This window comes from Strix uralensis, chromosome 4, assembly GCF_047716275.1.
Source record: "Strix uralensis isolate ZFMK-TIS-50842 chromosome 4, bStrUra1, whole genome shotgun sequence".
NCBI lineage: Eukaryota > Metazoa > Chordata > Aves > Strigiformes > Strigidae > Strix > Strix uralensis.
This window is the reverse complement of record NC_133975.1, coordinates 95,899,679-95,926,960: the sequence shown is the minus strand read 5'-3', so window position 1 is coordinate 95,926,960 and position 27,282 is coordinate 95,899,679. Positions and strand designations below refer to the sequence as shown.

The following is a 27,282-nucleotide window of genomic DNA, read 5'->3' as shown; positions in this document are numbered from 1 at the left end:
AAATACCCTTTGGACCATTCATCAGAAAGTAATCTGGGTTGGCTTAAATGGCTAATACATGAGAGTTTGCACTGAAGCAGATGCAGAGAACTTGCATCACCTGATCTGTTAAATCAGCTGTAGAGGTGTAACAGACACTGACAGAGGTTAAGCTGCTTCCCTTTTTCCAAAAGATGGGATTTGTCTTTGTGCTAATCTGACACTGACTTGTGCTTCCTCAGCTATCCCTGACTTGTGAATGGAGTGTAGAGTAGCACAGTGGAAACTAACTTTGCTGTCATTCACTTCTCTGTACCCTGTTGGAGTGTGCCCATCTTATAAAGGGGAAGATTTGTTGGACAACTCTTATATAATAAAATAGCATAGAAATAATTCCCAGATTGGAGTTTATCCTGAGTATTGAGAGCTATGTTATATTTTTAATTACAGACAGTGTTTTTATGGATCAGTAGTATTTAAAAGGCACAGTTTGTTTGTCAGTACATGGAAGAAATATTATTGCTTATGCAGCTGAAGTTAAACTATGATCTGCTCTGGGGAGAATTTGAGTACAAACCAAAGATTTCCTGGGATTTTGTAAGAAGAGACAGGGATGACCTCAGCCTGTTGCTCAGGATAAGTGTTACTGTGCCAGGTAATGTTAGTGATTGCTGTTCACAGAGCTGCTGCTGTGTGTGTTTGGAGTATTTACACAATGTCATCCATCCCATTTAACAGACGGGTTTGACAACGTGTAGGGAAATAAAAGGATTATTTCTTTTATTGCCACTTGCTTTGTTCTTTGATACGTTGTATGGTGCAGTTTGTTTTCTTAAATTAATGATGAGGCTGTATGCTCCTGTAGAGTTTGGTAACAAGCTTTTTTCTTTTGACTATTTGTTCCGAAGTGCACAATTAAAATAAAATTGCATTTAAAGAATTCAAGTTATTTTTCATACTCATGTGCCTAGCAGTGGCTCAGCGATAGTTAACAGCTTATTACTGCTTTTCCCCTTTGCATCTTTTTTCTTGCCAGCTATCCTTTCTCATGCTGAAAGAATAGTGAACTGGTGATGATTAGCTTTCAAAATTTGTTTCATTTGGAAGAAAGGATGCAATGGAAAGGACAGTGGTCATTTCTTAGCTGGTAAAAGAAAAATTCTGTTAGAGCTTATGATATGAGGAAATTACAATTTGAAGAATTTTCAGCACTCAGTCTTAACTTTGTGTTAACTTACAAATATGCTTCCTTCAATATATTGAAAAGACACTTGGATTGAATGTTAATGTTATGGGCCTCACAGACCATCCACATGAGACCTGCTGCAGAACTCTTCCAAGAACTTTTCTCCATCCTCCCTCTTTAGTACTTGTTAAAAATGTTCTCCTCTCACATTTAGATTGCTATGTGTTGTAGCAATGAGCCTGGAAGGGTCTCATTCTGTATTTTTTTATTTTTTCCTTGGGCTGTTATCTTTGGTTCTATCTTCTTGTATTATGTATTCATGTCCTTCAAGGCTCTACCCTTGCCACTGTCCATTTTGTGTTCCTGTGATATCTTCCCGTTTGAATTTAACTGGTGTCTCCAGGCTGACAGCTTTTATGTCTGTCATGTGGTATTTTATCTTGAATCTGAAACTGTTCCTGGACCTTGTACCACAACTCAGACTCAGTTCAGTGTTGAAATCCTTGAGAATCTTGACCTGTCTCCTTTGCAGCATTACAGCTGTGCCAATGTGACATCTCCAAGAGACCTGAATGAATCTGGGAAACCAAATAGCTACAAAATAGTTAACCTTTGTCATTTTTTTTGATCTGAAGTCTAGGGCTGTAGAGCTGCTCTGGAGCACCCCCCCTGCTCTTGAATGTGATGTTGCTCTTGGTTGCCTTTAGCCACTTCTTTCCATATGAGATTCAACATAATTTTCATTCCTAGAGGGGCTTACTCCCAACTATAAGCATATTTTTCTGAAAGACATGCTAAAATAAAATATAGTTTTACTATACTTACATATATTTTACTATACCTATACTTACATAATTACAGTTATGTGTTGCTTCTGAAAAGGCCCATGTTGTTGTCCAGTTTGACTGCAACAGCGCAATGATTTGTGTTTCAGAAAGTGATTTGCAAGCATTTTGTCTGTCAGAGAACCTTCAAAAAGTGTTTTCTTTGTTTCTTTCTTTTCAAGAGTCAGGGAAAAATTGACATAATAAATAATTACCTGCTGGTCATTTCTCAGCTTCATGTACTCTTTTCCAGAAGCCTTCCCTTGGGAGTATCATATTATAGTTTTGGCTTTTAATAGCAGAACATTATAACAGTTTTTCCCTGTCAACTGATATGGTTGTTTATACTACGGAATACATGTACATGACAGGTTTTGGTGAAATTTTTAGGCCCTTATTGTGGCTGAGTGTGTGATCTTAGCTCTCAGTAATTTAATATCTGGGATTCAGTTACTATTTTGTACGTTCCTCTCCTACTTCCATGCATGTCCACTTTAAAAGTTATACTTTCAAGTAGACATTTTATGTGCAGACATCAGTAATTCATGTTTTGCTAGGACTGTTTTAAATCTACTTTTTTTTCTCCCATTATTTTGCTTCGTTCTGCTTTACTTATTGTTGTGACCCGTTTCTGCTTTGTTTAGTATCATTCTAAACCACTGCAAAGTTTGTATTGCTCCGACCCTGAGGTTTCTGAATTCTGTCAGGATTTAAGAATGAGATTTTCCTAAGGTCTTGGTAAGGGAGTGCAGAAATGTATGGGGAAAAACAGCCAGAGGCTGAACCTTGTATTATCCTAACTATAGGAGGGAGTAAGAAGAAGTTGCACGAAGCTGTATTCTTTTCACTTTTTACCCAGACTGTTGTGTGCTGTTACTCTGAGCTGCAGAAGAGCTTCTGTGTTCAACCCCAGAGGTGTGTGTTTTCACATCACTAGACATGAAAGGCATGGCAGAAACAAAAGTTTATATTCTTAATTTCACCATCTGTATAATTAATTTTTCTTCAGGGAAGTAGAGCAAGATAAGAATACGGTTTGACCTCAACAGAATTGAGGCACAGGAACATATGTCCCACTGGTCAGCAATACTCCAAACACAAATATTTGAAGGTGGAGGGAGAAGAGCAATAGCAAATGAACTGTGTGCCATTCTGTCATCCTCTGCTTGAGAGCAAACCGTGTGTTTATTGAAGGAAATGGTTCTGCTGAACTAGTCCTGATGCTGTTCCAAGCCAATTGGTGATTACCTTTTCCATGGGGATTGAAATGAATGTGTTATATTTTAAAATAAGCTTTTAAACTGCTGCTGCTATTCAGAATTTCTGTCTGTTAGTTGTTTGTTCAGCTGGACTTGACAGCTTCTGTCTTAACTGTGCAGAGAGGCACTAGCTCAGCTTTAGTTTGGCTTAGGTGTCCCTCCTCTTTTTCCTCTCACATTAGTGTGCTTATTTTCTTTCTGATCTTCAGAACTGTAATGTACAATGAAGGATGTCTATAAATACTAAACTGAAGTATAAAATGAATCGACATTTCTTCTGCATGGCTGTAAAAGAAACAATGCACTGATTTATTGTGATCTGGGAACTTTTTCTGAATTTCTGATTATTTAGCCCAATCATCAAAAAAGTTGCTGGGCTACAGCCAGCTAGTGTGTAATCTGGAGAGGAGAGGAAGGGAGGAAAAAGGAGGAGAAGATCAAAAAGGTGAAGTCACACTTCTTGAATGTTACTTCATCTACAAGGTCGAAATCGCCCAAGTTGGATCTGGAATCTGATCAAAATCTGAGTTTCCTCAAACTATGAGGGAAATGGTGATCTAAGATTCCCTTTCAAGCAAACAGGCTTGGACACCTGAAGGAGACTTGTAAGGTCTGAAATGAGAAATTGAAATCTGATTTCAAATCTGAAATCAGAAATACACCTTAAATATTAGGAAAGTTAACTTCTACATTTTAGTTGGTGTGTATCTCGTATTATCAAATAGTGCAACAAATTAGTAATAATATATGCGAACATCCACTCTGTGTTCCAGATTGTTTGAGCTGTGCTGAAGTGGGCTGTGAATACAGGTAATTTTGTCAAAGAACTGCATGTATAAGTATGTGGCATATTTTGTTCATGCTCCATGGAGGAAAAATTGCTGTCTATAGTGATGAGTAAACTGCTGTCAGTTGTTTATTGAAGTGGTCTCTGTATACAAGATTATTTTCTTTGTTTTCCTGACTGGTTAATTATCCTTATTTGTAAGGGAATGGACAACCTTTGTAGAAAATTTTGATTAGGTTATAATCTTTTCTTTTATCCAATGTCATCAATTCATTCTGCTGTGTCTTTGTTGAAGCTTAGACATAAATGTTGTTTTCATTTACATAATCTAGGCAACACAGCAGACTTCTGGCCGGGCATATGCAACGTTTAAAAGGTACTGCAGTGGTTAATTTTTTTTTTAGGTAAGTATTTTTGGTTTGAGTGTTCTGGTAGCTGAGGCATCAAAACTCATAATGAATAATGCTGTAGGTAGGGATTTAGGTATTCAGCCAGTATGTTTCTTCTAGCTTTCTGTTACTCTCCTCTGGTTTCAAAGGATAGGATTCTTTAGTGGCTGTGTACGGTGAATAAATCGTCTGGTGGAAGAATGGTAAAGCTCTGAAGTATACGCAAACTAGTTCTAGTTCCAGTTTAAAATAAAGTTGTATCTCTCTAAATACCCAGTGTAAACAAAATAAAGGAGATACAATGTGAATTGTTGCTTTCTGAACATACAGCAGAGAACATGACAAGATAATAAAAATTCTGATTAAAGAAATGTTACAATATAAGTGTCTCATTATCATATGGTCTTGGGTACTGCATTGGGGATATGTTTCTGAAGGAAATAATGAATGAGAATCTCATTGCTGCTAGACTCTCAGCAGATGATCGTGGTCATGTTTGTTTTCCAGACCTAAAGATTTGTGTTTCTGGTAAATGTACATCTTTTCTCAAACTACATAAATTGGTAGTATTAGGAACAACAGAAGAGTAGGAATTCCTTCATTTTATAATGTATGCAGTAGATTCCTTAGAGGATGGCTTTCTCAGGTAGGGTTGCATTTTGGTGGTGAATCAGAGTTGATGAAGGTTATGTATCAAGGTGTGAAAAAATAGAAGGAAGTGACTCTAATTACATTTTATGGATCATATGGTAGTTTCTTGTTTGTGTACTGTGGTAGGGTCTAAGAGTCCTGAGCACTAAGATATGAATATTGGTAAGTTGTCACACCCCAGAATCTTTCCATTTGTTTAAAAGTTAACACAGCATATCTTAGACACAATGTTAAAAATTATGATAAAGTTCATAAATAACAATAGAAGTAATGACAGCATTGTTTGTGCAAACTCAACTTGGCTTCTCTAATCCTTGTAGTAAATATACACACGTCTTCATGTTAGACACAAGACTAGTTCGATGTCCTGTTGTTTTTCAGTGTTAGAGCTTTATTCTTCACTGTGCTCGTGAACTGATTTATGAAGAGACTGAATGCCTGTGAAAATTGAATTGCATATAAATTACAGTATGTGAAAAAAAATGCTAGTAACACAACAGGGCTTTTAATGGCACTCAATAACAAAAAATGTACATCCATTTAATGTAATAAAACAATATAAAAAAGCATTAAAGGTATCAAAAATAATATTGACCTTGAATATTACATCTCACATAAATAATTTGATAATGATTAGTCTTTGTAAATGTCTTAGTAGGCTTGTATTCTGTAAAGGGGACCTTCTCATCACAGCAAATGTATCAGTCAGTTGCTGGAGGCAGTAAAGCTGAGCTACACTAGATAAGCCTGTGGGATGTCTATCCCCTGTACAGTTAAAGCTTCACAAGATTTTGAGATAAGCTGTGGTCAAATATCCCTGGAATTTAACACAAACAGTGACAACACTTATGTTCCTGACAGAAGTTCATGGAAGTCTTTGCGCACAGTGATACACTTCTTTCATTTGTTTCCCACACACTGACTTGCAAAAGGTGTATATTTAATCACTAGTACTATTTCCTTCATCATCAGAAATCTGAATTTACAGCAGATTCATGGCCGCAGATAGCTTTCATGATCCCTGATAGCTGCAGTATGAAGCTCTGTGCTTAGTGGTGTGGGAACCTGGAGATACCTTTGTGAAGAGTGGTTCATGATCTTTAGGTCACATAGGGCCCCTGCCCTGCAGAGGTCAGTTAAATTTAGTTTGAGCAGCACAAAGGAGTGCAATGGTAGCACTGGCCAGAAGGTAATGGATCGCTGACACCTCTAAGCTCTCTGTTTTATGCAGGTAAAGCAGGTCTTACCCTTAGTAGTTAAAGTAATTAAGGTGAAGAAAACCAAGTCTGGCTCCCTAATATTTGTAACAAATGTCTTTCTGAACTGCTAGAGTACACCTTGCTTTCTATTAACACAAGTCTGGAAGGCCTTAAGCACATAATACAAATTGATATCTCTTAAACGTAATTGTTGTTCTCTCTGATGTGCTAACTGGCAAAATTGGAACCGTTTACAGTTTCCACATTCATAGTATTTTGGTTGGAGTGAGCATACTTCCTTTAGGAAATAAGTGCTGCTCCACCTAAGGTTCTGGGGACACAACGGTATGTAAGAGTATAAAATGAAGATGATAGCAATTTTTAGACTGGATTTCTTAAAAAAAGAAAAAAAAATAAAAGCAGAAAAATCTCTACCTGATTTCATACGGTAAGTTCTATTAAGAACATATGATATGGAGCTAAAGCAGTACTCTTCAGTGTATTTCACTCTTCATGAACTTTAAAACCTTTTTTTAATAGAAAGAGAGTATAAAAAAACCAAAAACAATTCAGTCTCAATCATGTGACATGCACAAAGATTGCAAGAGTAATGATGGTAGTATTTAGAAGATATATTGCAACATATGTGCCTCAGTATTTAAGGGTGAAGATCTTCCCCGAATATTTGGACTACATAACTGCAATTCACGTGGAGAGAGGAATTCATCAAGCCTGCTCCGAAGACATTGATTTGGTAGTTTGCACATTTTTGGCATTTTCATTTTGTAAAAAGTTGGCTGATCGATGCATATATTGTTTCTCTATCTCCTCCATATTATCATGCAGCAAGGCCCCTGGGTTGGAAGCAGAGACTGTGGCTGGGATTTGTCAGTAAGTTCCTGGCTATTCTGGAGCACAAAATGGAGTCTGCACTTTCTTGGCATCCTGCTTCCTTCCTCTGCACTACTGCAGAGGTCTGCATTCCTTCCAGTTCTGCTGGAGATATTTGCAGGTTCGTGTCTTTGAGTCAGGATTTATCCCACACTTACTACATTCCTCTAAACTTCTGAGAGATGAGGTTACAGCCCTGTCTGAGCTCTTGCTTACTGACAATTATCTGGCTGTAATAATATCACTTGCTGCGTCTTAGAAGAGCTCAAAGGTTGTCACTATATTCTGTCCTTTCAGATAGATGCTACAGATGTAGGACCTGTGGCTTAGCTGCTCTTTTGGCTGTGTTGGGAAAAACTAGTCCAGAGTTATGGTACCTAAGGGATGAGGGAGGATAACATTGTGAAGGTAGAGACACCTAACATTAAAAAGAAGACAGTCCAAAAGAAAACAGGAAGTCAAATCAAAAGGGAAGTTGATGACCCTCTAAAACCCTTCGAATTGAAGGACACTGAGAAAGACTGAGTGGACTTTTGGGAGTGGTGAGGAAATTAGTGATTTGTACACAAATATTTCCTAGTTTTCCATACAACAGCTCTCAGTGCCTGTGTTCTCAGTACTGATGGCCAAGTACTCCCCTTTTTTCTTGCCTTCCAGAAAGTGTAATTTTGCAGAACTGCCATGTCCTGGTCACACAGGTAGAGATTGCATAAACTCAACTGTTTGATAATTATTACAAAAATATTATTACTCTGTCCTTCACCCATTTTAACAGTTAAGGAAACAAAGATGGAGAGAACAATCTTTGTTTAGAGCATGTGCTGACTGAAAACCAAAATCGGAGAAACATAACAACAGGTGAAAGTGTTGCCAGTGAGAGAATTGGTTTTGACTGGAGAATAATGATTTACGAAGTATGTAGCAGTTGTTGGCACAATTCTTTAACCTAAGAATGTCTGTTATAAATAATTTTGTCAATAAGGCACTTTTTCCCCCCCAAATTAACCTCCTTCTCTATAGTGAAGGTCTTTGAGATTTTCTTTGTGTTTTGCATATTACTAGTTGTAGTAGGCTTCTATCAGCAAAGAAGAGAACTCAGTAAAGGAAGCTGTTTTAAATTTTTGGCCTAACAATCCTCTCTGTATGGATGTTCTGATGTGAATAGAGCTGAGTTGATTGATTTCAAATTCTTTTCCCATTGATGACAAAATAATAATCTCTATTGAGTTATCTTGTAAGAAAGTTTTCTCCTTTGTGGCGCTTCTGAATAAGAACTTGGAAGTAGTCCTATGTAGTGTCAGGAACTGGTGCGTGTTTAGTGCAAACATTCCCACACTTTTCATCGAATACTAGCTTTTTTCTTTGCACTAGGAATTATCTGCACTAGTAGTGTGATAACATGCTGTTCAGGAAAATGTGATATCCAGCATTAATAAAGAAAAAGGAAAGTTGTTTTCCTTCTGTGTGTTGTCTGAGCCCTTCTTTTTTGTAGCCTTCAGTCTGGTATCAATTATGATGTTTTTGGATTTTGGACCTCATGTTCAAATAAACCCACGTGGATAGCTGCTCGTTGTATAACAGGGTTGTCTGGGTGTGTTGGGTTTGCGTGGCAAGGTTTTGGTAGCTGGGGTGGGCTGCAGGGGTAGCCTCTCCAAGTAGAGACCAGGGGCTGCCCATGTGTCAGACAGATAATTAATATGATGTGTAGCGTACACAGAACTTGAAAGAGAGTCCAAAAGTCTTCTACTACTTTGCTGGTAGATACACTTTGCTAAATGGTTCCATGGGTGTCATTTACATGCTTTAATGCTGTCCACGTAGAGGATAACATCTACCACTGCTATAGCATTCTGGTTTTTCCTCAGTGTTCAGGGTGTAGCTCCATACTTGTATTTCCTACAAACAGTGTGACGTCTACTCTGAAGGTTGGTTGTGTCTTCATGGGATTTTACTCAAGACTGTAGGATCTGTATGTTTCATAAACAGTTGTCTTTTCATGGTACTCAACTGGAATGGAATATTTTTGTCACTGTTTTAGAAAAAGAAACCGATGAGAGACATGTAAGGCAGGTAAGATACTAATTTTGGAAAATTTGTGCACCTTGTTTTGAAATACCTTTGACCTGTTTGATTTGACTTTCTGTGGAGTGTGTTATGCTTCTGACAAACTAAACCATGGGGTCTGAAGTCAAGCAGTTAGTTGAATGAGGAGCAACAATTAGCAGATACTCAAAGTTTGGTCCAAACAACTTTCAACAACAGATTTGAGGAACAAAAATAATAATTTCTCATTTACTAGGAACTAAGTCAGAAATTCCAGTTAAATTCTTCTGTTTTTTCATTTTACTCAGCTGGTCTGCAGGTGTAGAGGATTTTTGGCCAAGGTTTCAGTACTTGGAGACTACAGTCATTACTAAAACTCCTGGGCACACATTTCTGTTGAAATGCAGCTGATGTCATGGAAAAACAGGACCTTCGTGGTAACCCCTAACAACCAGAAGTATAGTAAACAGTAAAAGTTACCTCCACCAAGATAACTTGATTTTAAAGAGACTTGTTAGGATGGTGCCTGTGTGCCAAGAAATATAAACTTTTACTGATTTAACTACAGTTTTCCTAAAAGCACCAGCCTGCTGCTGGGGTTTAGCCATGATTTTGATATGCCTAATAAAACCAGAAACAGTTCTGTTTAAATCTTCAAATACCCAGAATTTACTGTTCTTTCCACCACCTAACAGTTTTATGATCTTTCACATCAGAAATCAGTGATGGTATGTTAGTTACAAGGGAAATAGCACTGTAATTTTCATGATTTGCAAAACACAGTTTCTTTCCAAGGTATATTTTCCTTCTAATTAAATGAGTGAACTGATTTTTTTTTCTCTTGTAGAGTTGTGCAGAAATGTAGAACTGTACAATTCCGGTTTTTGATTGGGGTTTTTTTGTTTTGTTTTTGAGAAGTCCATTCTCAGCTTCAAGCTGTGCATACTGTTTTGCTTTCATAGGGTTACTTACGACTTCCAAGACAATTTAGAGGTTTGTCATCCAGGGGCATTCATTCCCTTACATGACTTGTATGGTGTTTTTTTTTTTTCCTCTGATGATAGAAATACAGATACCACACCTGTGAAAGGCCCGCCACTTCAACCTTGCAATATAAAGCTTTACTTTCCTTTGTAAGCAGGCAGTAATAGGGCAGAAGGTTGAACAGTCTAACATACAGCCCCACATTGTCTTTTTGAGAGCACTAGTATAGCTCCTAGCACACTTTTTATGACCAAGTTGACCATTAGATACTGTATACGTTTGGTATTCTTTGGCTTAAATTTTGAGGTGGTTGTCAGTTGCTTTGTGCTTCTGAAGGACAAACGTACCTATCTATAATACTGCTGTCATTAAAAGATACTTTTGGAAGGATAGAACTAGTGCTTTTTTGCTGGCATCTCTTTAAGCCATGCTTTCCTTGGGCTTAGAATGAGGACCTAAGCCAACTTCCTGTATAGTGACAGTGGTATAGGACAAGCTTTGTTACTACATACTTCAAAAACTTAATTTGCCATAGACTTGACATCCCTTAGGATAACTGTGAATTGGACTGTAGAAGTATGAACAGTAGGTTTTTAAAAAAAAAAAAAAAAAAGTAGGTGAAACGTTTGGAAAATATATGGCTATTGTACCTAGGACTTGAATGTGTCTGTGGAATATTAGAAGAATTGAGGGGTTTCTTCTGTGGTTCCCTGTGAGTTTCTTCATTTCCACTCAAGTGTCCAGCTTTTTGCCTTTTTTTCTTTTTTCTTTTTTTTTTTTTTGAGAGGTAGCATAAATTGAGGTGTTATTGTGCATCCACCGATATCTTAAGCTGACTCAGAAAACTGACATTATGTTTACCAACATTTATCCAGCAAAATCATGGGAGTTGATCAGTGGTCTATGATGAAGACAAAATACTACTGATTTAGTGATCTGATACCTTGAGTCTACCCATCATCTTGGAAGAAAATGTTCTACATTCCACTGCAGAGCTGTGGGCCTCCTCTTTTTTTAGATTTAAAATATTTGTTTCCACTTGTGACTAATTAAAATGTCTGTTGCTAGTTGTTGTGACTTACCAGAACATGAAGAAATCCATTCTGTAACTTCTGCGGGTTTTTGTCACTACTGGGTGTTCTCATACCTTATAGGAACATCATTTCCCCTGCTTTCCCTGTTGGAATTTAAAGCACAACGATTTTTGAAATTAAGAAAATACTTATAATCTTTATAGTATTTATGGGCAGGGAAGGAGGATGGGGGGGAACCATTTTTGGTAAATTTGACTTCTTTTACATAGTAGCTGTTCAGGTTGTTTAGAAGTTAGAAATATTAGAAACAGGCCTAATATTATTGAGCAGACTACAAGCAGGACAGTGAAATTCTATACATAAATGCAAAACCACATGAGTTTCAAATAGCAATGTTTCTTTGCATAATTAAAATATCAAAATGAATTGCTGTTTTATTCTTTAACGTTGTAAACTCCACACCATGTTAACCTTTCCTCTCCCACTTGCATGGGCCTGAGGTGTACCGTCATGTTCAGTTTTGGATCAGAGATAAATGTTATGATCTCGAAGAGAGAGAGAAACATGGTTTAAATCTTCTGGTTATCTTAAAAACATTCTTCTGTTAAACAACTGGGGTGAAGGAGAGCAGGGAGTCCAGGGGAAAGCCTAAGAGTCAGCTTGACTTTTGAAAGGGTTTCTCTGTATCTTAACTGTGGCAGATGTGAAATTGCAGGTCCTTAAAATTTTTTTTCTGAAGTTCAGACACTTTATGGGCAGCCTTTGGGACTTTCTGGGTAATATATCCTTACCATTTTTGCTTGCTTACATACCTGTAAAGGACTATGTGTTCATCTGTATAATAATTGGTTACCAGTGGCTATAAAACTTACAAAAGCCCCTAAACCTCTTGATTTAGAGACGTGGGAGTTGTACTGAAGGCACTTCTCTTAACTATGAAAGGTTTGAAAATACCTGCAAGTGGACAGCAGTTACAACAAAAAAAATATGAAAATAGAAAAAAATGAAAATAGAGCAAACTAGCTTCAGCTCTCCTGACCAGGTCTTGCCAAAGCCTCTACAAAAAAATTGTTTCATTCAGTAAAATTCATTCAGTAAAATCTGAAGTGTGGAAGGGGCATGTCGTGTGGATGTTCCAGAGTTATGTTCTGCTGGAGCACTGTTTTGCTGAAGTGGTCTTTTCTGACCAGGGAATGACTCCTCTGTGGAATCTTGCCAGCCTGTGCTCCTATTGGAAAGCACACACGTTTTAAAGGTTACTGAAAAGAGATACATAGACAGATCTACAAGGATCATCAACTCCAGTACAATTCCCTCATCACCTTCCCAAAAAATCATTGCTGACAAAATGTCTGTTTTCCCTGTTAAGAGCATGGATATCCTTCCCCTCTTCCCCCCACCCCTCCCCTGCTCCAAGTTCAGAGGAAGCTGAGCTGGTTCTAAAATACAATTTTAAATACTTAAATTTGTTTGCTGTGCAAAATCAAAGTATGGCAGAAGCCTTGTGAGAATATTTCACATACGTTTTTCTCATTTCCTCATTCTACCAAATTTATAAAATTTGCTTTTGTCTTTTTGTAAGGAGCTGAGGGACTGCTGCTGACAAAGAATGGGAGTTTTTTCAGACATACAGTATCCAGAGGCAAAATAAACTGGAGTGGGTCAGAAGTTTGAGCAGTTTATGTTTTTCTTGATTTTCGTCTCGCTCAATAAAGTGTACGCCTTAAAAATAACAAATTGCTATGGGTGTTGGAAACTGATCTGTCCTCAATAGTGAGAATAACTACCAGTTATATTAAAAATGAGGTCAGTTGGTTCCAGTAGATCTTACGTTTTCTCAAAATTGGGAGCTGGTTATCACTATGCTCTGATGTACCCAGTGCTTTATGGAAAATAAACTGTTCTACGCCGATATAGCTTTAAACAAAGCCTGTTGTTTACACATTAGTGAAAATTTCTCTTATTTAAGCAATTTACAGAGGTTCTGACAAGGAAATTCCCAAAATAAGATATTTAAAAGCTCTACTAAATCGGTCTTTGGAAGGATGGTGCAGCAGTGTCTGTGGTTGCCAGTTGCTTTCTCCAGTATTAAATAAGCGATATAAGAGACTTAATGGTTGTGGACTAATGGTTGTGAGATTTCTCTTAGCACTACATTTACATTGCCCTTCACTGTAAATCATCTCTTAGGTCTTTGCTATACTTCTAAGTAGCACAAGATTGCAAGTCTTAAGCATTCAGAAGCTGAGGCAGGAACCTTAAAAAGTAATAATTGCTTAAAAGCGATTTTAAAACTGTTGGCTTATTCTCAGATTTTTTATATTGCCATCTTTTTGTGGGTTTTTAGGTATTCATGTTTTCTGTCTTTTACTTGTGCGTTTGAGGTAAAAAATGCTGAAAATTACAGTCCTTATGTTATTAGTGTTATGATTCAAGCAGGATTCAATTATCAAGAAAAGTACCAAGCATCAAAGGCTCAAGATTAAATGAGAAGAACTGACAGGATGATTTATAAGCTGAATAATTTCTTTCCTTAATGACAGCATGTTCCAGTTGCTTACAGGTGTTTATATATGACCATACTTTGTTAATATTTTCTAATAAACATTTAGCATTTCTATTCTCTCTAGTTCCAGCATCATTCTTCACCACTCCTTTCAGAAATCTTTGACTTTCTTTTTCCCCACTTAGTGTTTGACATACTCACTAAACAAAAAATTTCTGTTTTTATTCTGCTGGTTGTTGGTTTTTGCTCTGTGATCTTGCTGCCTGGACGCTAACAAGTTGTACTGGCCTTATCTTCTCCAGACACAGTTTTAAAAAAGGAATTAATAGATTATATAAATCATGGGAGAGCAGCAATTAAAACATACAGTTCTTCAATTTGAGATTTTCAGTTACTTCCCAGCCAGCCAATGTACTTAGAACTAGGACTGACAGCAATTATCCTGAATTTTCCTCCTACTCCCCTTTATGCAGAAGAATTGCTCTCTGCTTTCTAAATATTATTAGAAATAAACATTGTTTTAGAAAATTATAGGGCCAGAAAATAAGGTCATGTGCATTTTCTTATGGTGGATTTTGAATAAAATGCAGGTATTTAGTCAAAATACTTGTTTATTAGTACCTGGTGCAAAAAAAAAAAACCAACCCAAACCTCACCAATGAAGTGATAGCCTCACATCTCCTTCAAAATCAGAACAGCTCTTAAAATTGGAGTTCAGCTAAAAGCTGTTATGGAGAAGTGGGAGGTAGAAGAGAACTCAGTTTTTTCTCTCATGATTGTGTGTTCTTCAGTCTAAATATTTTAACAATTCTGATTATGAAAATAACGGGGAACATGACTAAATGAAGAAGGTGCTGTTCTCACTGTCATTTTTCAGCTTGTAACTACATACAGTTACATGCCATACAGTTTTCTCTTATACTACTTGCTAAATGCAAGTAAAATGTAAAAAGAATAAATGTTAGTTTACTCTCTGTAAATATTTCTTACTTGAGCTGTATCTCAAGAAACAGTGCTATTTTCCTGGATTTCTTTTAGTTTGTTTTCTTTGTTCAGAACAGCAGTGTCATTGGTTTTTTTGCTGATAACCCAAGGTGAAGTAGTTCTGCTCTGTGCTGTCCCTCTAGTTCATGCTATCTGTAATCGGGATAAATCATATGAATTATTTTAATATAATGGGAGCTTCAAATGAAATTATGCCTTTAAATTGTAGTCTGTACAAGATCGAAGTATATAGGTGACTACATAACGCAACAGAAAAATTTTAAACAAATACTGGTTGATTAATGTATTGGTATCCAAGTGAAGACCAGTCAAAATATTCTGTTGAAGGTAATTAAGATAAACTTAGATGTTCTACTAAGGTCTGTGTTTTCAAATATATTCAAATACGGTCGAATTGTTGCATGTTTGCTAGTGTTTTTCAGGTTTGTTTCAGCTAATGACTTCCCTAATGAAGTTGGATCCAAGAGATAGGGAGTTTAGAGTTCAAGGTGGCTTGATGTGTCTGAACTAGAGGAAGATGTTTTCACAGTCTTCTCTGGTCTCCTGGTCTCTTTTGGCTGAAGTTATCCATGAAGGAATTCACACTTCTGCAGAATTTGAGCTTAGATTTCTGGCAGTGGTTATGTAACCGGTAGTTTTCCTATTGCTGCCTGAAGTGTTTCTTTTCTGATTCCAGTGTAGGTCCCTTCCATATTTGCGCTGTTTTAACCTGTAATTGTAGTTGCCAGAATCTCAGTACTTCATGTTCATTTTCCGAAATGTTAGTTGCTTTCGACTGAAATGATTGAGCGCCTTTTGAAATCTTGTCCTTTCTGGACTTTTGTATTTCTAGCCTCTTGTAGTTGTCCTTTTACCTCTTTATCTTTTTTCTTTTAGCATGTCACTTGGAGTATTTTTCTCCTTACTCTCTCTAGCATTTTGTGAGAAGTCCTGATAGCTTGATCCTTGATTCCTTTTCCTTCTCTGGATAATATTTCTTCAATTTCTGTTCCTATACAGGCAATGGCAAGATCTTCCACTTTTCCTAAGACTTATTCTCTTTGTCCAGAGTAAAGTTACAGCCTTTCTTGATGATATTTTGCAAGCTAATTTCTGGGTTAAAAAGTTCAAAAGATTCCCTATCTTCTCAGTCTTCAGTCATCCATCCATCTTTAGCTGCTATGGACAAAACCATTTTCTTGTTGTTTGGACCTAGTTGCACCTTTGTTAGAGACTTTTTCACAAATCCTCATTATTTCGGACGCATGTGAGTCTCACAGTTATTTGTTCTGCACAATTAATCATAAACGCTGCCAAGAAAAACCCCTCTTGCCTAAAGAGCTCCTTTACCATGACACCTGCTAATTGCATAGTACAGTCCAGCTGTAGACAGATTATATTTTGACCATGTCTACTGCTTGCTTTGTGTTCGTCTGTCTTTTACTTAAGAATTGAAGCACTTTTGGGGTAACTCTGGCTTTGCTGTATATTTGTGCAGCACTTAACACAGTGATATCCTGTGCCATGAACAGGAGTTCTTGTTATTGAGGTGATAAAAATAATAGATAACAGTAAGTAAATGTATTGCACAGAAGACTAGAGTTGGGGTGGGATACAAGGAGCCTCCAGTATAGTCCACATGCATGGTCTAAAGAGGCAAAAAGAAAAGCGGGGGGGATGTTCCTGTAGCATTTTCCTTACAGATTGGTGGATTGCCCATTAAAAGTATGAGTAACTTCACAAACAGTAGATGAATAATGAATAAATGATGCCTAAATGGAGGACACAACTGATAAGAGTTCTTGCAGTGGTGATACTGACTTGATGAAGAGTGAATGATCTGAGCACTCTTCTCACACTATATGCTTTTAGCACACAAAATTGAACCATGCGCCATCTCTTAATCAGTCAGTATAAAATGAGAGCTAAGATCAAGTAATGAGATTCTGAATGAGATCCAAATTTTAAACATCCCAAGAGTCAGTGAGCTTATGGTCCTATCATTTTAGGCTGAATGCACCTTTGGATGTACGTTTCACAATCCAGATTGCGTCCTGAGGACAATGTGAAGGTGACAGTAGTGGCTGGAGATAGGTTTGCAGTAGTATTTGTAAGAACAGGTTTCTGATGTGATAGTTAAATTGTTTGCAGATCTGTTAAGTACCTTCCAGCCAGTCTAATTTTGTTACTGGTAAACACTGACCAAAGCTCCCATGTTCATTTGTCAGAATTATGGCTGCTTCCATGTTACCAATAAATAAAACATAGCACTCCTTTAGATTTCCTTGCCCAGGGCCAGATACAATATTTCAGACACTTAATGTATTTGTCTTGGGTAAATCAGAAGAAGTAAACAAAACTGGCAGATCAACTTCATACATTCCATGGTTAAGTTTAGATTACATTGCAAAAACTGAATGAATTATATCTCATGTTAAACAATTTGTATAAGGTAAACATTTTATTTGTTGGTTTAGGATGCTTCTTAAGCTCTTCCAGCAGTTTGGGTAGCAGCTTTCTTTCTGGTCAATTTTTGGAGCAAAACTATTATTTGAAAAGTAACACCAGCATTTAGGCAGAGAGTGTGTGTATGTGAGCTGGCAGATCTTAAAATGCAGGTGATGCATCTTGGTCTTTAGCATTTCTGCTCTGGTTAGCGTTATAGGGACCACCTCAGGGTGAAAAGTTGTGAGGCTGCCATTGCAGTCATCAGCTTTTGCCATAACCGAGTGTACGTACTCGAGAGAGATATCGAGGTGCTGGAGTGAGTGCAGAGGAGGGCAACGAAGCTGGTGAAGGGCCTGGAGAACAGATCCTATGAGGAGAGATTGAAGGAGCTGGGACTGTTCAGTTTGAGGAAGAGAAGGCTGAGGGGAGACCTCATCACTCTCTACACCTACCTGAAAGGACATTGTAGAGAGGTTGGTGCTGGTCTCTTCTCACAGGTGATTAGTGACAGAACAAGGGAGAACGGCTTTAAACTGCAACAGGGGAGGTTTAGACTGGACATTAGGAAAAAATTTTTCACAGAAAGAGTGGTCAGAAGTGGAATAGGCTGCCCAGGGAGGTGGTGGAGTCACCATCCCTGGATGTGTTTAAGGGTCGCTTAGATGAGGTGTTGGGGGATATGGTGTAGGGGAGAACTTTGTAGAGTAGGGCTGATGGTTGGACTCGGTGATCCCAAGGGTCTTTTCCAAGATAATTACAGATTCTGTGATTCTGTAATTATCAAGCAGATCTCCTGTAATCTGAAGTGTGTAGGAAGCTGACGCTCTAATTGGCTGTGCTGCCCATATTCTGCCCCAGCATCCCTGAGAGTGAGCATGTGTGTGTGCATGTGTGTTGTTAGGGGGCTGCTGTAAAGCATACTGCAAATAAAGATAATAGCCCACCCTGTTCTATCTGAGTTTTCCTGACTCATGCAGGTGCCTTCCACATACTCCTCCTTCCTGTAAAGTCTTTGATGTTTATCACTAGAATGTTTCTCTTAAATTTCTGTTAGGTCAGACAAAGGTCAAAGTGCCCTGCCTGAAAACCTGTTGTACACACCTCTGGCAGTTTAATAAAAGACTTGTGTTGTTACATGACGTTTTGCTCTTGCAGAGTTATGTGACAGGCCAGGTAAGACTGAAATGCACACTTGTTTTGTCACTTGAATTAACTTCTGTGCACAATAGTTGAGTAGATTTGTTGTTCTTCCCCATTCCGGGGGCTATTTATATGTTTTGCTTACTAGCAGTCAGGATATTATTAATGACAGTTGTGAACATGACTACAGGCAGAACCGCTGCTTCAGTGCCTCATAAAACTGAGTAACTGGTATGAGATTGCTTTAGACTTCCAACACCACAAGTACTACAAGTAATGTTTTCTGAGTTCACAATGAATGAATGAGTGTTCTCAGATATGACTTAAATATCTGGTGAGATTTTATCTGAATATTATTGGGTAATTCTAGGAACATATATAGAACTATTTCTAAATCTGTATCATGGTGATTGAAGCGAATTATAACTCAAATCTCAAGTGGAGAGAAGGCCAGTGCTTAAGATGTGTACCAGTATCTTCTGAAAGGTTATTACCAAAACTGTGTAAGATTTTGTAACTAAGGAATTAGTGAAGGCAACTGTGGCTCAAAATGTCTGATCTACACTGACTACCTATAGCAGACTGGTTTAAATTAAAATATTATGTTGTGTGTGTTGGGGAGCAGATGGGCTAATTCTTCATTTGGCTGCTATGGGTCCTAAAAAAGGAATGAAGGTAACTGTGAAAACTCTCATCACCCAGCAGGTTGCAAAGTACTAGCATAGGACTGTCAAACTCAATATCTGTGCATACAACACTGCATAAGAGGTCGTAGGTTACAGCGAACTTTCTGTCCTTCTAGTGAAGGTTCGGGTATTGGTAATCGCTAGAAGCAAGACCACAGATTAGGTGGTCAGTGGCCTTGGTTATCCTGTTTCCATGGTGATGAGGGTCATGAAGAAATATTAATCAGCCAAGGAAGCCAAAAGTTGTCACTGCTTTACAGGTCAAATTTTGGTATGCATCTGTTTTTATTTGACTTCCTGAGCATCTGTGCTGTCTTCAATATGCAGTTTGGAAGCTGGAATTTAGATGATGCAAGGCAGCAGGTTTTAATTTCTCATGGTTTTTGCTTCTTTTTAAAACCCAGAACAATTGTATTTCAAGTTTAGATCCCCTTTCCTGCATTGTTTGCTGGGGACTGAATAGAATGTTGCTACATACCAGCAGAGGAATTCACATCAAACAACATTCATTTTCAAACTCTTCACACAGAATTGTGTGGGCTGGAAAGGACTACTTGAGATCATCTAGTCCAACCCTAGACTTTTACTGCATCATCCAAACATTAAGCTATGAATAGACTGATGTGGGCCAAATCTATTAGCAGTCAGTGCTGTATGCTTTTTCTTTACACCAGGCTTTTCAACAGACACACAGTAAAAGAAGCTATAATTGTAATAATCACAAGAGTTTTTAGAAATTATTTTTTGAGGTGAATCACATCTACTTGAGCAGGGTTTTATTTGATGTACTTTTCCAAATATACTTAGATTGATTTAAGAAAAAAACAAGACAGGTGGCAAGCAGCTAGTACAAAGCATTTTGTACAGTGAATTTGATGTTCACAAGGCCATTTTTTCCTGCTAAATTGTGACAGCATATTAGATTTTTTACATGTGCAAAACCCTCATATTTCAGTCCTGGGTTCTTTGCTGGTGAGCCTCAGTCTATTTCTGCTTTGTTAAATACCTTTCTCTTACAATACTGGTCCAAAACATGCTTTAGGAGATCAATGACATAACTTGGATGTAAGTTTTATTTTAATATTGAAGTTTCCAGCACCTCTTTATCCATGCTGACTCCTTTCTTGTGGATTTGAAATTCTCGGTAGCAATCTTGGGAAACTTCAGTCTGCCTAGTTGAGTATATGCATCATGAATGCTTTTCCTGCAGCGTGGTGATGTATTAGATGCATCACTTCTGGCTTGTGTGCAGGGTTAGGTTACGGTCTTTGGTCATCAGGTTAAGTAGAGAGCTTACAGATTTTTGGAATTGAAGCCTTTTACTGGAGAGGATTTTTCAGTCCACCATTTGCTGTAAATCTCTTTGTAGTAGTGTTATTTGTCATCCATGTCACTGGTTGGCTACCTGACAGCTGACACGGAGGAGGACCTGGTAATGCAAATAGCAGGGGAAGTAAGTGGCTGCTCCTTTTGACCAATTTAGAAACTACACCCAAACACAAACACTTGCAGTCAAGCAAAAAGCTGCTTCTATGGAAGTAAAGGCAAAAGTAAATGGATGTGACTTAAGCAGTAGTGCTCTCTGCCACTCCCTGACTAGATAATTTGTTGCTGGTGAAAGATACGGGCTTTGCACTACAGGCTTCTTCCACCAGTACCTTTCGGTAGGTAGATGGAGTTTATACAGTGTGCAGTACTTTCACCCTTGCATTTAGTCTAACTGGAATTATCTGCTGGAGATTTGCTGCTTTATTGCAGACAGTGCTTATGATTGCAGACATGATTCCTGGTCCGTTGGGAGAGAATAAGAGAATACTTGGTTTACACATAAGGGGTGATCATTCACCAGCTGGACTGACGAATCCAGCTGCAATGTTGTTAGTGATCAGTATAGTGATCAATACAATTGCAAGAAAGCATGTAAAGAAGTCTGTGTTATAATCAGGCAGCTTTTAAGATAGCATTACAACTAATGTTCAAAGATTAACCACAGACTTTGTGTTCCAGCAGTTGATCACTTCCTGTGATAGTTTATGTTTTAATGTGTGTTAAACAATACCAATAGCAGTGGTTTCCACCACAAGAACACTGTGAACTCTTAGACTTTCTTACAGGCCATCCAAAAGAAGCAAACTTAGCATTTTCTTTTAATGGTGGTTCCTGGCACTGGTTGCCAAATGCTGCTAATTTCCAGACCATAGTTTAGCAATCAACACCACAGAAAGTAGAAAAATGTTACAAAGATAATGAGTCTAAGTCTGTCATATGGAAAGAAGAAAACAAATACAGTCCTTGGGGTGTTTGACCTAGAGAGGGATTCTGTGTGGTTGAAGATCATAGGTGTGTTACTAGATGGCCAGATGCATCAGCCCCCAGCTGCTCTGCTGATCTGGGTGCTGCCCTGGTCTTGCAAATTTGACAGCTGTAAGACTATACTGTGTAATTAGCAGCTTCCCTATATGCGAATGAGCTGATCTGTTTCTCCAAGCCCAAGGAGGGCTCTGAAATACCCATTGCATTTGTTCTGTTTTGGAGTGAAGTGGAATCATTTGGCAGAAACCCAGTGGAAGTGTCAGAGATGGTCACCACCTGCATTGCCACCGGTGTATGCTCCTGGGGCTTTTTTCCTGCAGGTTGTGATTTCAGAATCTGATACAAGAAGCTTTTTCTTCCCTCCTGCACTGCCTGATTCTCTCATGGAGTCTTCTAGGAAATGCCTGGTGCTTTGCAGGATGGGTTGGCTTTACACCTCAAACCTTCCTATTCCTAGTTACATGCTCTCAAAAAGGTGGATGAGAAGGGGAGAGGGTGAGCAAAATTACATGTGTGTTCATACCTACCCTTTTGTAGAGCTGGGCTCAGGCTAAGATGAAGGGCTTGGGACGTTTGAGACCTCATGGATGCTTCCTGGATTCTTTTCCCACTGTGTCATTTCCTTTCAGTGATGTCTGGTCCTTCAAGGCACCTGTGTGTGTTCATAGGTAGCCAGACCTGCATTGTGAAAGAGAAATTAGACACTTAACCTTGGCAATAATTAACTCCCATAGCCTTGTTTGCTACCTCTTTGTCATGTGTTTATTGTTCTTTGTTTGCTCACTTCTAAGGAAATTCTTTTTGGCATTTTATCAGGTTTTTATGAATCTGATCAAGTGAAGAATTAAACTGTGAGGCTCAGGTGCAGAGGAAGGGTTGGTTTCATTCTTTCTTTCCTTGGCAATTCACCTGTATAAACATGTATCAGAGATGGGTGGAACTCAGCGGCAATGATAGTGGCGTGGAAACATAATAAACAGGTTTTGCACAGTGTTTCTTGCTAAGACCCTGCTTGAGAAACCCCTAGTTGTGTCTTCCAGACCGATAACCTTGTTCTCAGCAGGGTGAGAAGGACTGGGTGAATTGCTCTGTTCTTTGTGTAGTGTGTGCTGAGCCCTGCAAAAATGTAACTGGAATTATTCCCTTGCCAATACTGACATGTCAGGGCAAATAACCACAACAAAGACAAGCCTGGCTATTTAACTGTTGTGTTCCCTAACAGAAAATGGTGGAAGCCATCATCTTGAATGCTCGTCATTAAAAAGAGTGTCTTTTCCTAGGCAACTTTTTAACTTGGGCCTCTTGCTTTTTATGTTGAAAGAGCTCAAACAAATGAATTCATGACAGTCCTTGATTAGGACTAAACTGTGATACATGAAAGCTTTGCTTGTGTTTTGCTTCATTTATAATTTTGTTCCCCAAGACTCCCTAACTGTTTCCCTAGGCCTCTGTCTGTCTAGGTAAGATTAAGATGCTCGTTAGGCTTCCTACGTAAATCACTGATAACAGAGACTCAAGACCTTCAGTGGACACTTGGACAGTTCCTGGAATGTGCAAACTAAGATAGGAGGGACTCAAACGAATACAGAGACCCTGTAATGAGGAGGATGATTTGTGCTGATTTAGGAAGAAGACACCTGGACTTTACTTCACAGCACATGCTCTGGAAAGAAGGTCAACTAGCGAACACTGTGAGGAAGACTACTTACTTCTTCCGACCACCAAAGACCCCCAACAGAACTTAGGACACATCCTCAAAGGGGTGTCAACTTACGTAAATTGATTCCAAGAACTCATTATCATAAGACATCCCTTCCCATGAAATCTAATGAATATGTATGATTTTTATGTATGTAAACTGATGTCCCTTACTAACTCGGGGGAGCCCTTATGGTGGAGAATCCCCAGGGCGACCCCAGCCTGCTAATAAAGAATACCTGCTTAACAGTAAAAAACTTTACTGTTGAGTCAATTTCTTTGTTTCAGTGTCTTTTCTGTGTACACACAGTGCTTTGCAAAACATTGGTGCCTGCTTAGCAAAGCATTGCTTGCCAGCTAATAAAAAGGAGCAAGTCACAGCTGTTGAGGGATACTTACTTAACTCTATGAGAGTGAGGCTTGATCTTTGTGATTTAAAAAAAAAAAAAAAAAAAAAAGTGGAATGTCATCTATGTCTAGCTCTTTTGTGTACACAATAATACTTTTTTTGTCTATTTTGCCTTGGGGACTTAGGTCTGTGTTGAAGTCCAAATTGACTTTCCTCTACAGTCAAGTTCTCCTTATCTAATGCTGCATGTGCACCAGTGCATTGCTTCTATGTAGTTTTCCATAAAAACGTTTCAGGAGAACTCAGATGTACTTAGGCTGTGGTTTCAAGGAGCAAAGTGAGCTGAAGTATTAGTCCTTTCACCTAGCACTTTGCTGCTGTGACATATGTTGCTCTAGTTTCTGTGTTCACTGTGGCCAGCAAAAAAAAAATAAAATCCCTGGGCAGTTTTCTCATGTTCTTCATTTGCACTTGCTTTGGGGCTTATCTGGTCCTCTGCTGAGCTATTGCACGTACTAACACAGAAGAAAGTACATGCAACAAAACAAATGGTTGACTTTCTGCAGGGTTAGCATGCTGAAAGGGCTCAGTGCAGGGATCAGTGAACAGAGAAGTTAATACGAGCAAGTGGAAACACTTGAGTAGGAATCATGGGAGGAAGACATCCCACATTTAGAGCACCTGCAAAATTGAAATTGGTGTGCCTGTTGATGCTGCTATCAAAGATGCTATTTTGAGATTTCATTTTGCTGTGTGAACTTAGTGGACTTACTGAAACTGCAGTCTAGCAGTTGTATCCTGTTTTGCAATGCATATTACTCCAGATGGTATCTTATTGATGTCTTGCATAATAGTATTTTAATTTCATTCTTGCTGACGTTTTTCAGACACTGTCAGAGAATTTGAATGACTTGCAGTGGTAACCTTCAAGATTAATAAATCCACCCAACTTATTGTACTGGAGAAAAGATAATACTGACTTGCTTTTAATCCAACTAGTTACCTTTTTTTGTTTCTGCACTTGTCTTATACTTGTGTCTCCTTTCACATTAGTGTATACTGTTTAGGTTTATGTTATGTTCCCCAGCAAATGGGTATTTTGCTTCTGAAATTTCCTGAAATGAATCCTGAATGAAAAGACTCACATTCTTGTCGTTGATTTGAGATGGTAGCAGGTGATCTGACTGGAACGTATGTCAGCACAGTACATACTGTAGGATTCTTACCATAATGATCAGTGGACTAATCGAATCATTCCATGTTTTCTGTGGTGTTTTCTCCATATTGACATTATGACAGGAGAAGTGATTTTGGAGCTTTCAAATGCTTTTCTTATTATAGAAGTGAGATTAATTTTTTTCAAAATTTTGTTTTCTGCCTTTATTCTCATCCTGTACCTGTAAAGAGAGAATGTTGTTCTTAATATAAATTTGAGCTAACTGAAGAAGGGCTTGCTAGAAAGGTTTTTTGGATTTGTACTAACTACACTAGTTGGTGTAGCAAAACCAGAATTGCTGTTTTCTACAAACTCTTCATGCTTAAAGTATTGGTGAAAGGTGAACATTTTCTTTTATTCGTGCATTTGACTTAACATGTTGAGAGGTGAATACGTCTTTTGAGTCTGGGTTTAAAAATAAAAAACAAACTACCTCCAAACTGAACTTTGAAATTGGAATTAGATCTATGGACTTTAATGTATCTATTTAAGCTTCTTGCTAAACTGCAGTCATGAGATGTATCTACAGGTCGTTCTGGTATTTGTTGTGGTGCCAATTAAAAAGGTGGATATTAGCTCCCTTCCCTGTGCTGTGCTTCACAGCCCCTTCAATGCCAGCCTAAGGGTTTATGGTGTCATGCAGTGAAATAGTTCACTGAAATAATCCATGCTAAAAATAACCTACTGAAAAAATGTGGCATGAGACGATAATGAGTAGCTGAAGGTAAGCAAGGTTGGCAATTTTCCAAGCCTGCTTTGCTGCTGAAGCAGAAGTACCATGTAACTGCCCCCGCACTGATCATTCCCATCCATGAGCAGTGCAGAAATGGCTGTGGCAGTCTTTGTGATGTCTTCAGCCAGTGCTTACTGGTGTCCTCTAAAAGGTCACTTCTCTGATGCACTTCTCCCCTTCTGTGACCAGTTAGATTGGTACAACTCTTTCGGAGGCCACCCGTGAACTCGGTCAAGAAACATAAATGAATTTTAAACAACTGTATAAAAAGGAGAAAAAGGTGGGGTTAGTTTAAATTTTGACCAGTTCTCTAGCTTCATATGCAGTGCTGCAGAAATAGTGCTGATGTGAGCTGCTCAGGTTGTCAGTGCTGCCCAGGGAAACATCTGTGGAAGCACTGCCTGAGCCAGTGGGGTGTTTGATAAATGAGAAGGTCCTAAATTGCTGGAAGTGTAAGTTAAAACTTTCAAATATTAAAAGCATACATGTTAGAAATGGCAAATTTGATTGTATTTCTGCCATCTATTGCATATAATGTATAAAGGAAGATTTTCTGGCAGCCAAAATGCTGTACACCCAGTTTTACTTAGGAGTCTAGTATAAGCTCTCTGTTTAAGAATGTTTAAGTATGATGATGTGGACACACAGAGTAACTGTAAAGTGTCCAGCAAATCACATCTTAATCTGTAATGCGCAGCTCAGGCTCTAATGTTTTATATCCCCATTCAATATGGACGTTCACTTAACTTCAGACTTTGTGCATACTGGACACAGGAAGAATGAGTAGTGAACTTCATAGATCAGAAACAAAAAAGCCAACACATGTGTGGTAAAGAAATTCAAGTCTTTCAATTGTTAGGGTGGAAAAACAGATTTTCACTTAAAACTCTCCACATCTGAAAAGTAATTATTTCTAATTGATTTTTTTAGTAAAAAACATGTTTCCTTAAGTGCTGTAATTACTCTGTGTGCAAATTCTGCACTGGGCAAAAGTTTCATATCCCATGAGAATGGGTGTTAATTGTCTTACATGCGTGTCTTTGTACGCATTGCCTGCTGCATTTGCTTGGAGTTTCGTGTGTTTGCAGCATCCTGCCCGAAACTGTGCTTTGGTGTTTATGACTGTAAATATGCAGTGCATTGGCTTCAGCTTTGTTACATGACCATTTCTATGAATTTATGTTTGTTTAAAATAATAAAGATTGACTCAACATATTACTCTGAAAGTTATTAATGGTTTGTCTGTAGGCCATTACATCATGAAGAAACCAAAGCATGCTTTGAGAACATTTACTTTTTTCTCTCAGGATTGCTGAAATACAAAATACAGCTGTTCAGTAGTGTACATAGTATTTGCTAGCAGTACCAAACAAGAACAAACAGTACAGGAGAAATGCAATACTGAGAAAAGCTTCAATTTTCTTTTTAATAGAAAAAAAGCTATTTGCATCTCTGAATACAGATTTTAGTAAAAATTAATGGTATTAGAATGGGATAAAGCTGTGCATCAGAATTTCTTGAACTGCTCATAACCTGTCAGTATTGCTGTTTTCTAGTATTTTCCATGTAATAATTATTAATATTTTGTGTGTCTGATTCTTGAGTCAGTGTATGCCACCAAATACCTGTACTTAATACTTCATTTATATATTTGAATGTGCAGTGCCCAGTTGATGCATATAGGATGCATAAAATGGAAATGTTGATTCGGTATTCATTGCAAATTGTATTGCTTTTTCCATTGCTTTTCGTTCCCACATCAGCTCCTTCTGCATCTAGTTTAGATAAGCACATGGTGGGATGGTGAATGTAGGAGCTGCTTTTGCAGTTGGTATCTTGCATGCCTCTTTGTGAGTAAATATAGAAACCAAAATTGCTTTTGTCCAGATTAATTTTTAGAGACATCTATGAATAAGTCAATGGCAAACGATGTCATTTAATTGTAATTAAAGTAATTAAAAATACCTTAAGCCACCAGAAGCT

At 38.1% G+C, this 27,282-nt stretch overlaps 1 protein-coding gene and 1 long non-coding RNA gene across 8 annotated transcripts in view; one reads left to right on the top strand and one right to left on the bottom strand.

The window, feature by feature from the left end:
* RAD51B (RAD51 paralog B) overlaps positions 1-27,282 on the top strand; it is a 409,346-nt gene that overhangs the window by 111,496 nt on the left and 270,568 nt on the right. The window lies entirely within an intron of this gene.
* LOC141943215 (uncharacterized) lies at positions 19,680-23,439 on the bottom strand. The gene is made up of 2 exons (XR_012628887.1): positions 21,831-23,439; positions 19,680-20,419 (listed from the first exon to the last, which is right to left on the bottom strand). It is a non-coding gene; the product is annotated as an uncharacterized LOC141943215 (long non-coding RNA).